Genomic DNA, 13,487 nt, shown 5'->3' with positions numbered 1-13,487 from the left:
AGTTGGGTCAGTCTTCGTCTATTCCTGCGTTCTCTGAGATTGCTGGATTGCAGGAGTGGTTGTGGCGAAATTCCTCGATATATATATATATATATATATATATATATATATACATGCTCCAAACAAATAAACACCAGCAGGGGGTAAATCCTCATCCAGATTTTAATGGCACAGAATCTAAACAACAAACGCGTTTCAGCGGTACGCCTTCCTCAGTGTTGGCGGCCGCCACGTACAAACCTCGTAATTTATACGTCATTACAAATGGTTAAGTGAGGGTCAGGCAGGTATCCGACATTAGGTTGTCAGGCATGCAGATCACTTGGCATATTTGTAACCATGAAATCACAGTACAAACCATTACATTGCATGAAAATCGCAACATAAAAGACCAATGCAACAATGTCACAAATCTAATTTCATAACACATCGCGCACAGACTTTTACGGTATTACAGTTTCCGTTTCGTCTCAAATGTTAAGCTTGCGTGCCCTGAATGGGCAAAATTGCTATGTTGCTCATTAATATCATAATTGTTACCTGGATGGGCTCTGTGCCTCTATAAATAAAAAGTATTGAAGTCCTCACATGTCCTTAATGTTTTACACTGACAGTGTAAATGACCACTCTCTCCCTCCCTGAACCCTCACCTCCTTTTCAACCTAGAGTGCTATATATATTTACAAGTGTACCCCCAGTTCCTCCCCCATATTCAGCACTGTCGGTGCTTTAGTTACCATGTCAAGAATGTAGCGCGATTCTAATCTTCGTAGACGCTTTTCTCTATCTCCTCCCCTGAGATCATGGGCCACATGGTCGAGACAAAAATATTTAACTAGCTTACGATTGCTGTTGTGATATGACTGGAAATGTCTAGCGATAACTAGTATCATTATTCTGAATGGCTCTTTGGTGCTCTAGGACACGAATCTTAGCTGGGTGTACGGTACTGCCCATGTACCTCAAGCCACAAGGGCATACCAAGAAATAAACGACATAATCTGTATTGCAGATAATAAATTTGGAAATACGTATTGGGTCCTTCAATAGTGTATGTTGTGACTTTGGTACAGTTTGCGCATGCCTTGCACTTACCGCAAGGGTAAAAACCTGTGATACCTTGTATCCCTCTCTGTACAGGTGGTAGATAACTTGTTACCAGATGATCTTTTTCTTATAGTTAAATTTACCACATTCTCTCTTAATTTTAGAAGATCTTGGTTAACTCATTCACAGAAGATGTCAATAGTGTCAGTAGGGGTCTGTGGATAAAAATAAGAGGTAGTTCTAAAGGTACTCGGTGACCGTTCCTGCTTTATCCCAAAGTTTGCCTCTTGTTAAACCTCTTCTAGAGATGTTTCATCTCTTTATCTCCCTACATTTCCCAGTTCCTCCATGACTGCGAGCGTTTCTAGATCTTGCCCGCTTAAAATGTCAGTTCCTGTGAGCTGAGTCGAGATGGCATTTGTTCTGGACGCAGAGCCTCTCATTTTGAAAAACTTGTATAATGTAATCTTCCTCGTGAATTTGTAAACATTTATCCTGGTTTGGGCGTATTCAAATCTGCTTGTAGGACAAAATGTGAGTCCTAGTTTGAGGACAGATTCTTCCACCGGTGTCAATTCTTTTGGTGTCAGGTTAATAATCGTGAGATTTTCTTCATCCACCTCACTCTCTATTACCTGAATTTCTGATTGTGTTTGGGTCAAGTGCCTGTGCCACTTTTTTGTCGGTTTCCCTTCGCCCCTTCTTGTCTATCTGTAGCTGATTGCTCCGGGGGTCTTCCTTTGCCTCCCTGTAGCCAGGTCTGCTGAATAAGATTGAACTACTGGTGAAAATGGGGCGGTGCTGGACCACTTGCTTTTGCTCCCCCACTCTCTTCTTCAGATTGTTCTGTGTTGGAAACTTCTGATTCCGAAGTATCCCTTGTTACAGCAGCCTTGTGGGACTTGTTGTTTCTAAGGTCTCTCCTAGGCGCATCGCATTTCCTGGCGAAGGTGAGGATCCTACCCTGTTCATAGTCCCTGGCATCCCGATCACATTTCTGTTGCTTCCTTTGCTTGATTTTACCTTCGTAGCTTTCCAGGCGCTTATTCATTTGTGCCCATAATTTATCATGTGTTGATTTTTCACACTCAGCGGTGATATTCTTTTCGGCTTCCTCTATTTCTTTCACTGCCTTGTTTCTGTCACTCCAAGCAAACTTCACAAGGATTACCAGCATCCCTTTCGAGGAACCTGCCATATACTCCACCCATTCATCTAGGAGCTTGGGATCCGGGACCAGATAGATCTACAGTCCTCTGGGCACCCTGTTTACTTTGGTGTAGTGTTGAAAGGAAGTGGTCTCCCACCACTTCATTATTTCTCTTTCATACAGCCGTTCCAATTGGCTGGAGGTCACTCCATTACCGACAGAACGAGACCCAGCTCTTGTCCTGAAAATGTCCGAGGCCGCTTCGTGGCGGGCCACTTCGCTGTACATTCAAACTTCATTAATACACAGAGATATGTGGTGCTCTCCCCCTTCGCTATGCTCCGTTGAAAATACAAGTTCCAAATCGTGTGTCCAGCAGTGATCGTAAATTAAAGCTCTTACCGCATACTCGACGTGGTGTCAGATCTTCAGATGGAAATCCTTATCACTGCCGGTCAGCTGTGCATCAATAGGGCGGTGCGGGAGCTTTTTACAATGTCAACGCTCCGCTTTCTGCCATTTGCCCACGCACTCAGTAGCAGGTGCTCGGTACACTATGACAGACTTGCGTACAACCTCCATGCTCCAAACAAATAAACACCAGCCCTCCCAGGAGGTAAATCCTCATTTGGATTTTAATGTCACAAAATCAAAACAACAAACGCGTTTCAGCAGTACACCTTCCTCCATGTTGGCGGCCCAAGCGCACAAACCTCGTATTTTATACGTCATTACAACTGGTTAAGTGAGGGTCAGGCAGGTATCCAACATTAGGTTGTCAGGCATGCAGATCGCTTGGCATATTTGTAACCATCTAATCAGAAAGTTTTTCTGTATCGATCAAAACCCCAAAGATGAAAGGGGTGGGGACAGAATAAGGAAACTGAGGAAGTTAAAATCAAAATATATAATTGAGATGAAAACTAAAAGTCCGTCAGGATTGAATAACGAGGAAGAATTATGGATACATATTCCAAAAAAGCATTTAAAAAAGGTTTTTATAAATATCCAAAAAGGTTATTGAAGAAAGGAAAACTAATTTGCACTTACCGCACTTGTATATAGGTAAGGGAGGGCAATCATACACATTGTTGATTAACTAATACTTGTGGACATGACTTATATCTAAAATCTTTACATAATTTACAGTACACTGAAGTATGGAAGGGTGGAGTGGAGATAGCCCATTCAGGGCATGATAACCGAAACAGTAAACACTTCAATCCATATAACTATTGACGAAAAAATAGAGGACACCCTTTGCCCACACAGGGCTGCACCTATGTATATATATATATAAAATGAATAATCAGTTGTACAGTATATAAATAGTTGTGTATAGGATGTATAAAAGAAATGCCCACAATGTATAAGCAAGTAATGCATAGCAGAAAACATGTATGCGTCAATTAATTGTATGGTTTATAAAACATCGTAAGATGGCCACCGTTGAAACCTATGCTCTGCTATGAAACACTGCTAACCCTTCTTTGATTTCTATACATCATGCAAATGAAATGCTTCCACTTTCTATGTTTATAATGTAATTTTAAAAACGAATGGTAAAGTTGACCTTACCGACATTGATAAAGGCATGAAGCCGAAACACATCAGTCAGGTGTTTTTTTGTTTGGGGCTGAAATAAATTAAGAAGAGTATAATCCCCTAGTGTGCACCTCATTTGCGACCCGTGGAGGAGGGTCATCAAAGAGGAATTGAGTTTGCGTTTCACCAATGCGGAGGATTGCACTCATGTCGTGAGAGAAGCAGCGGGTGAACGCATTGCAAAATTGGAATATTGCTGCTGACTCCGTCACATGTCTTGACCTGCAAAGTAAAGCAGACTCCAGCAAGAGAAGACGAATCGAGAGAAGGGAGGGGCGACGTGGGGCCGTGTGAGGAGAAACGGTGGGCGCTACGAGTCGGAGGACACGGGGTGATCGGCAGGGATCCTACCGGTAAGCGGAGCCGCCTTTTTCTTTCTTCTGATTTTTGAAGATTGACGAGAGTGATAGACACGTTGGGGGAAGAATCCAAAAAATGTAGCGAAAGACACCATTAAGAACAAGAGAAAAGGAGTATGTTTTCTGACCGAGTGAGGGAATAAGCAGAGGAAAGTATTTTCTGCAAAAGTGCACGCAAACCTAAGGCTGAACTAAAAGTTGGCACGGGAGTGCAAACAAAATCAAATAACCTAAAATCCTTGTACAACAGGCTGGAAAATATGTATGAAAAAGAAACGAGAAATTGGTGGGAGGCTACCTCCCTGCAACGGTACCTTGATGCCAACCGGATACCAAGGGGGCTCAGAATTTATACAACCCCCTCTTACGAGAACTCAGACCCTTTGCTTCTACAGGAATGGTCTGAATACACGCATGAGTCCACCATAGGCATGGTAAAAATACTCATCAAATATGCCTGGAGTGACAGACAGAAGTTATTAGAGGAGATTACAACTATCGAAGGAGAAATAGCCTTGGAGAAAGACACCAAACTGAAGGACGAACTACAGCAACGGATGAAGAAACGCTCAATGGATTACGAGAGTGTAATCAGACATCGTAAGCAAACGAAGTTCCTCTGGGACGAGGAAGACTATGAATCTGGAAAAATACAAATTTTTGCCAAAAAATTTGAAGGTCCTAGGAAACAATTGATGCAACAAAGAACACAGGAGGCCTCTTCCAGAGAGACATCAGAGTCGGAGGTGGAAGTATCCAAAGGGGAGCAACCGGCACGAAAAGATAAGGAAGTAATTCCATCTTTTTTTCAAGAATACCAGCTGATCAGGCAAGTGAAACAACGACCGGCAGCAATAATCCATCCACCTCAAAGAGGAAGAGGAAATGGAGGACAAGAAGGGGTAGGACAGGAAAAAGCAACAACATTAGAACAGATGACAACACAAATCAAACATGGGGGAAAGAGAAAATGATTAAAAAGCAAACAATTATGAATCTATCGAAGAGACATTTAACATCGGAAGAGGAAAAAGTACTCGAATTAGGTCTCACTTTCTGCCCCACAACACAATTTGAATATGCAAATGTACGAATAGATCTGTTCAAGTACATAAGGAAAATAAAACTAATGAAACTGCACCTCCTGCACCCTACGAAACCCAAACCCTCATCTGAATCTGCTCAGGCGGCAGGGGATGTTCTCACTGGAGCTGATATTGGGACTGCACAATTATTACGAGAACTAGAATCTGAGGGAAATATGATGAGTCAAATTGATACAACGAGAAGTTTAGAGGAAGCTGGAATAACACAAGTAGGAGCTGCCAGCAATATTAAAATCAAATCACACATTATCCCCGGAACTGCACACAACGCAATTGATACCTTCCATGATCTGGTCATAGGTGACCTTAAAAACTACAAGCCAGATGCCCTGATCTAAGTAAAGAAAACATCTTAAGGAATCAATGGAAGGCAATCATGGACCTGAAAAATGATGACGATTTAATTATAAAACCCTCGGACAAAGGAGGGAATGTCGTGCCGATGGACAAAAAACAATATCAAAAGGAAGCGTGGAGACAATTGTCCGACAAAAACTGCTATAAAACTGTCACTCGAAGCACATATGTGAAGAGTATTGGCGAGTTTCATGAAATTCTGACAAAGTGCCGGGAAAAAGAGATACATGGAGATGTGGATTTCAGATTTATGCATTGCGAGACACCAGAAATACCAACATTTTATCATCTGCCGAAAGTGCATAAATGTAACAAAAATCCACCAGGTAGACCAATTGTGTCCTTGCTTCACAGTCTGCTAGAAAATGCCTCTGTATACATAGATTGTTTTTTAAAGCCACTAGTTAAAGATCTAAGCTCCTACATCAAGGACACAAAGGACTTTCTACGCATTATCTCTGATATCCAATGGGAATCGGATATGCTGCTCATAACTTTAGACGTGACAAGTCTATATAAACGAGTATAGAGCATGACAAGGGATTGAGGGTGATGGAGTTCTTTTTAAAGAAATGGAATGCAAAATATTTCAAGCACAATGTTATGCTTGTAGAACTATCATATCCTCATTGTATTCATGAGTTATATGAGATCCTTTGAAATGCATATGTTGAATGGGTTATTCCTGGTTGGTGAATACATCATTTGAATGAAAGAGCCCCAATGCATTTTGGGCAATGGACTTGCCCTTCGTCAGGGAGTGAATTTCTAAAGAAAAGAAAATAAAGATAGACGACAATAAGGCGATCTGTGTCTTCAAGATGCTAAAAAAATATGTATAAACCCAATAAACACCTAAGTGTTTAGATAAAGATGAGAATGAACGTGTATTAATGAAATTATGTGAATCTTCCAAGGTTCAATGAAGAAAGGTGATCTATTAGTGAAGCGTGACCCTTACGATAAAAAATAAAAATTGTACAGAAAGTAATGTGCCGTTATAGAATGAATCGGGAAGACAGACTGTTAATAGTTATAGGTGATAGAATACACAGTGACTTGTTGAAGTCCTACTGTGTTGCCAAAATGAGCATGAAAAAAATTAAAAAGAGCGTGAATGAAATCAAAAACGAGATATAGTGTTCCGGTTACAGTGCGGTGCAACGTGCTGTGAAAGTGATTCTATATAAAATATCATCCAAAAGTGTTACAAACGCATCATAACTAAAAGCGGTGCTGAAAAGTGATAAAAAAATATCAGTTATTACCTTAAAAAGAAGAAAGTGTAGATCGCATGTCTCCCGCAGTGAATGTGTTCACCAGAGAAGACGCGGTCGCCGGTTAAGAACACGGAAGTGGATGTTAGAAAGAGAAAAAGGTGTGAGTTGTCGATGCTGTTGAGATTGATCTATGGCAGACATCTTAGAAAGGTGAATAAATCTCATGAAGTAGTGTGTGAATTTGAAAAAACGTCGCAAGATATTGATTTGAAAAACATTTCATAACGAAGGTTAAATACCAATGATTGATATATGAAGTTGGGAGAGGACGGAGACTCTGTGAATATGAGAGTTTAGAGGAAGAGTGAAAAAAATGGGTAAAACATAAATACATACATAATTAAAATGAAAAATGATTGGAAACAATGTTCGTAATGAAAATAAACTAATATATGAGAGGAATAATAGAATTCGTGAAATCATAAAAAGGAGAAAGAAATCAAGGTGTCCATAAGGATAATTGTAAATATTAATGCAAATAGTGCATGGTTATTATGACGGTTGCCAAATGGCTGAATTAAAAAAATTGTGAGTGTGAAAAAATAGAATATGGGAAGAAACAGTAGTTAGTAGAGGTGAAAAATAAAGATAATAAACAGTAAAGAAAGTAGAACATCAAGTGTAACATCATGAAGCAAACAGTACATAGTTATTTGAAAGTGGAGTGATTATAAGGATACTGGAAGACGTGCAATATCATGGTTATAGAAAACAGCTGTATTCAACACGGTCATTCAAGCCGTGTGGCACCAGCGAGTTCATTTTTATGATCCAAAATGTCTCTCTCTGCAGAAGATATTTTTTGTTGTCTCTTCCTTCTTTAATGTCCACAATTTCACATACTAGGAAACGTAGTTGGCTGATGTTGTGATTGTGATCGTTGAAATGTGTGGCCACAACTGACTTGGGATTCTTGTTCCGTATGTTACTTTTATGTTCATTCAGTCTTGTTTTAATTTTCCTCTCAGTTTTGCCAATGTATACCAAGCCACACGGACATTTTAATAGATATACCAGATTCATGGGATCATAAGTGGCTGTTGTATAAAGTTTGATGTCATAACCTTGTGTTGGATGACGTGTGGTGTTGCCTTTAATAATGTTGTTGCAGTTACCACAGTTATGACAGGGTACCGTGCCCTTGTATGCTGGATTAGATTCCGCCGGAACCGATGGTTTGAGAATTTTGATGAGATTTTTGCTTTGTTTGTATGCAAAAAGGGGTTTCTCTAAAAACGTGTCCTTGAAGTCTGGTTCTGCTTGAAGCATGGGCCAATACTTTAATATGATTTTTTTGAGACTAATGCTTTTGGTGGAATATTTTGTGACAAATGACGATCTTAATGTACCTTTTACATGATCTTTAGAGGTAAGTAGTTTAGTTCTGGAAATTGAAAAGACACGTTCTGTGGCTGCAGATGTGAGTTTCATGGGATATCCTCTGCTGTGAAAACGTTGTTCCATCTCCAATATATTATTGGGAATTAATTCTGGATTAGAAATGATTCTCTTGATCTTCAACAACTGGGAAAAGGGTAAATGAGCTTTTAAAGCTGGAGGATGAAAACTGCTGAAGTGTAATAGATTGTTACGATCAGTGTTTTTCCTGTATAAAGTCGTCTCAATATTTTGATCTTTGACAAATACTAACACATCCAAAAAGTTAATCTGAAATTTTGTCAATGTTGTAAGTGAATTTCAATCGATCATTCACAGAATGTAATGGATCGATGGCTGCGATCAATGTTGTCTTAGGGCCATGCCAAATTAAAAAGGTGTCGTCAATGTACCGAAAAAATGCTGTTAAATGTGTTTGCCATATGGTGACATTAAGAATGTGATCTAATTCAAATTTGTGCATGAAAAGATATGCGTAGCTGGGAGCTGCGTAATTTCCCATGTACCGGAGAGTTGAGAAAAGAATCAGTTGTTGTGAAAAAAATACAACCTATAACTATTAACACTCTGTCTTCCTGATTCGTTCTATAACGGCACATTACTTTCTGCACAACTTTTATTTCTATCGTAAGGGACACGCTTCACTAATAGATCACCTTTCTTCATTGAACCTTGGAAGATTCACATAATTTCATTAATACACGTTCATTCTCATCTTTATCTAAACACTTCGGTGTTTATTGGGTTTATACATATTTTTTTAGCATCTTGAAGACACAGGTCGCCTTATTGTCGTCTATCTTTATTTTATTTTCTTTAGAAAATCACTCCCTGACGAAGGGCAAGTCCATTGCCCGAAATGCATTGGGGTTCTTTCATTCAAATGATGTATTCACCAACCAGGAATAACCCTTTCAACATATGCATTTCAAAGGATCTCAAATAACTCATGAATACAATGAGGATATGATACATCTACGAAGAATTGCTTGAATAATTCTTATTTTTCAATTCATCAAAACTTTATTGATCAGTTTGAAAAAACATTTCCTTTTGAACATTTGCATTTTCGGCAGTGCGTATGGAGGGACATCTCCCAAGAAGGGATATGCTACCTTACTGATTCTACGACACCTTGGTTTAGAGGATGCCACATCCTCGCACGCCCACTAAAATCAATAGTTTTAGAAACTCTGTTTAGAACTGCACAAATTGGAGCGCGTGATTCACAACCACATCATGCTTGCAGAACTAACATCGTTCTGTCTGAAAAATAAAATTTTCCTTTTTTCAGGGGAGCTATATCCCCAGGAACAGGGATTTGCGATGGGCATGTGCTTCGCCCCAATTACTTGAATTTATTCGTGGGCTGGTGGGAGAAGCACATGGCCTGGGCAGGAGCCAATGAAAACTGGCTGGAAAATATTGTGTTGTGGGCTCGCTACATAGATGACCTCTTCATTATCTGGAAGGGGACACAAGAGGAGGCGGAAATCTATGTGGCGGCCCTCAACAACAATACATGCAATCTGACATTCACCGAGTGGATTAGCGACACACAAGTACCCTATTTAGACTTACTAGTCAACATAGAAGATAACAGCATAGAGACAACACTTTATCGGAAGCCAAAATCTGGAAACAGCATGTTACACGCTGAGAGCTTCCATCCCGATAGCATGATCAAGGGGGTCCCATACGGGGAACTTGTGAGGTTGAAAAGAAACTGCACAAAAGATAAAGAATTTGTCAAATCCAAATGATGAAGTCTTCAACAGACTAAGAGAGAGAGGATATAAAGAAGGAGTGTTAAAAGGAGCAGAAAGAAAAGCAGGACATTTAGAAAGAAAAAATCTGATAATAAGGGATAGAGATACCTCAGAAGAGAAACAGGAGAAGAAAGGCGAGATAAGGATGATAACAGAATACTCAGCTCAATCTTCAGAGGTTTTCCAAATCTTTCAGAAAAATTGGAAGGTTCTTAAATCAGACATCATTGTAGGACCACACATATCGAAGAACCCCCTGATAACTTACAGGAGAGGTTCAGTGCTGAAAGATCAATTAGTGAGGAGCCACTTTTCTAAAAATCCAATAAGGAAGGACACTGTAACAGGATTTTATCCATGCATGAACTGCAAGGCATGCAAGAACTGCAAAAAGGTCAAGGAGTTTACTATTCCGGGCAGGATAATAAAGAGAAGAATTAACAAACGTATGAACTGCAACACAGAATTTGCTGTATACTGCTTGACCTGGCCATGTGAGCTTAACTATGTGGGAAGCACCATTCACCCAACTAAAAAGGGGGTTATCGAGCACATGCGTGCCATAAAGAACCGAGGTCCAACTTACCCATCAGAACCTCCTAAAGTTTTTCTGTATCGATCAAATCCCCAAAGATGAAAGGGGGTGGGGACAGAATAAGGAAACTGAGGAAGTTAGAATCAAAATATATAATTGAGATGCAAACTAAAAGTCCATCAGGATTGAATAATGAGGAAGAACTATGGATACATATTTCATAAAAGCGTTTAACAAAGGTTTTTATAAATATCCAAAAAGGTTATTGAAGAAAGGAAAACTAATCTGCACTTACCGCACTTGTATATAGGTAAGGGAGGGCAATCATACACATTGTTGATTAACTAATACTTGTGGACACGAATTTTATCTAAAATCTTTGCATAATTTACAGTACACTGAAGTATATATATATATAAAATGAATAATCAGTGGTACAGTTTGTAAATAGTTGTATATAGGAAGTATAAAAGAAATGCCCACAATGTATAAGCAAGTAATGCATAGCAGAAAACAGGCATGCGTCAATGAATTGTATGGTTTATAAAAGATCATTAGATGGCCGCCATTGAAAACTATGCTCTGCTATGAAACACTGCTAACCTTTCTTTGCTTTCTATAGATAATGCAAAGGAAATGCTTCCACTTTCTATGTTTATTATTTAATTTTAAAAACGAATGGTAATGTTGACCTTACCGACATTGACAAAGGCGTGTAGCCGAAACACGTCTGTCGGGTGTTTTTTTGTTTGTGGCTGAAATAAATTAAGAAGAGTATAATCCCCTAGTGTGCGCCTCCTTTGTAGCCCATGGAGAAGGGTCATCGAAGAGGAATATATATATATATATATATGTATATAAAGATCTATACATCTTGTTTTGGTGTCATCATATACCCTATGCTATTCCTGTAGCCAAATACATGTGCTCATTCCAACATTACACATCATTTGATATACTGATCCCTTAGGAGGTGCAGGCTAGGCCCTATTTAGTAATAAAAAAAGGTGTTGGCAACCCATCAACATTTATTAACTTATCTTGCACTTACACTTAGTCTTACACGCTTACAGATAGGGAAAAATAATCAAGGGCCTCTACCTATTGTCAAGAATTGATTCTATGGAGGGAGGTAAAATGGTACACAGGAAAAGGTGTAAAAGCAATCCTAATATAGATCATGCGTCTGTATAATTTTTGATACCCACGGTGGGAGGAAGGAAAAAGTACATACACTTCTATCTGACTTATATCCGGCTTTTGGCTGCAGTCTGTCTTTATCCAGTGTGAATCATGACCAGGCTAGGTCGGCTAGATAGCTAAACCTCTATCATCCACACACACACACTCAATACCTATTAGTTGTCTATCCTTTCCCTTAATTACACTTTTCCTGCCCCAGCACAATCTCCATACCATTAAAGCAAGATAAACTTTACATTGATTCATAGATCTCCTACATTAAGGCATGGTGCAAGAACACTAACTTGTGAAAGTGTGGGGGTGCCTCTTGCAGAGCCCATGTCAGAAAACAGCATCTGTGGGGTCACAAGCAGTCTCTTACTGTGAAAATTATTTGTCTCCTGTGTTTGATGTACTATCATTCTCCACCTGAGTTTTAATGGTTCTACTAGCACAAATTAAATGTATTTTGCTTTTAAAAATAATTTGAGTTGAGTGAACAGAAAATGACCCAATCCACAATACATTAAGCTTTGTAAGTTGAAAATGAATAGCATACAAGTTGGAAAATAATGGTCCATTTTAAACTTGTAGTGGAATTCAAATGGATAATTCAGGGAATTCAGCAATGTAGTGACCACACAGCAGCAGGGGCCTCATTTATGTGGAATTGGCCAAGGGCAGTGCTGCAGGTCTTCTTGAAGTGCTGCCCTAAGCCAATGTAAAAGGGCAGGAATGCACCATATTTATGAAATACAGTGCATTTCTGTCCTTTTCCCCTGTGCTGGTGCACAATTGTCTGCCTAGCGCCCATGCAGTCACCCTTGCACCATGATGAATCTGAATTGTATGCAGGATTGTTTTTGTGCAGGAAGGAGCACCTTCCTGCAAACGACAATCCTGAGAGGCATTTTCTACTTTTTATGTGTGCGGCAGAATGTAGGGAATATGGAAAGAGGAAAAAATTAGGAGAAATAAAAATATTTCTCCTTGTTACGCCTTCACTGAGGAGGAGTAAGGTTTTGGTCCTGCCCCAGGGTTACATGATTAAGTAAATCTGGGTCAAGCGTCAAAATCCATGGGTGTTGCATGGGAAAACCCACCGCAGTGCCCATGAAATGCATTCCTGGTGCAGAGTAAGGCAGCACAGTGACTTGTGCTACCTTGCCTTACTCCATATCTATGAGGCCACTCAAAGTGGCTTTGTGTGGCCTCATAGATATGGATAGTGATTTGTGTCATTGGAGTGACAGAAAAAGTGACACTCCTATGGCACAAGCCTTCCATAAATAAGACCCTCGATTTGTCCACTTTTTATTTGAGGGCTCCTAATGCTTGCATCATTGTTTGAAGCAGCCTACTGTTTCTGAACATCCATCAATGCTTTTTTCTCCAATTAGATGGTCTGCTTGTCGGTGAGCTTACGAGATAGTCCTGGATGGATCAGCGAATGGTGGCTGGTGAATCAGATGCAAAGCAATAATGTATATTGTGAATTGTATGCGCAGTGGTGATGCTTATGATGTAGTTTCTGTAAATACATAGGCCTTAATGTATTTTTTCAATATCACTCCATAGTGTCTTTCATGTATTTAGAGATTTTCTATATTGAATGAAATATACATGTGCCAAATGAATATGCAAATTTCTTTAAGGTTTTTAATGGTTGTTACACAAAATTAGTTTTATGATTGCTGAC

At 39.5% G+C, this 13,487-nt stretch overlaps 1 protein-coding gene across 1 annotated transcript in view; it reads left to right on the top strand.

Annotated features, from left to right (window-relative positions):
• Positions 1-13,487, top strand: part of LOC146855235 (cadherin-related family member 4-like) — a 767,858-nt gene that overhangs the window by 710,520 nt on the left and 43,851 nt on the right. The gene's annotated exons all lie outside the window — the stretch shown is intronic.

Source organism: Triturus cristatus, chromosome 4_1 (assembly GCF_964204655.1).
Source record: "Triturus cristatus chromosome 4_1, aTriCri1.1, whole genome shotgun sequence".
Taxonomy (NCBI): Eukaryota; Metazoa; Chordata; class Amphibia; order Caudata; family Salamandridae; genus Triturus; species Triturus cristatus.
The sequence above is the reverse complement of the archived record's forward strand: the minus strand, read 5'-3'. Positions and strand labels throughout refer to the sequence as shown.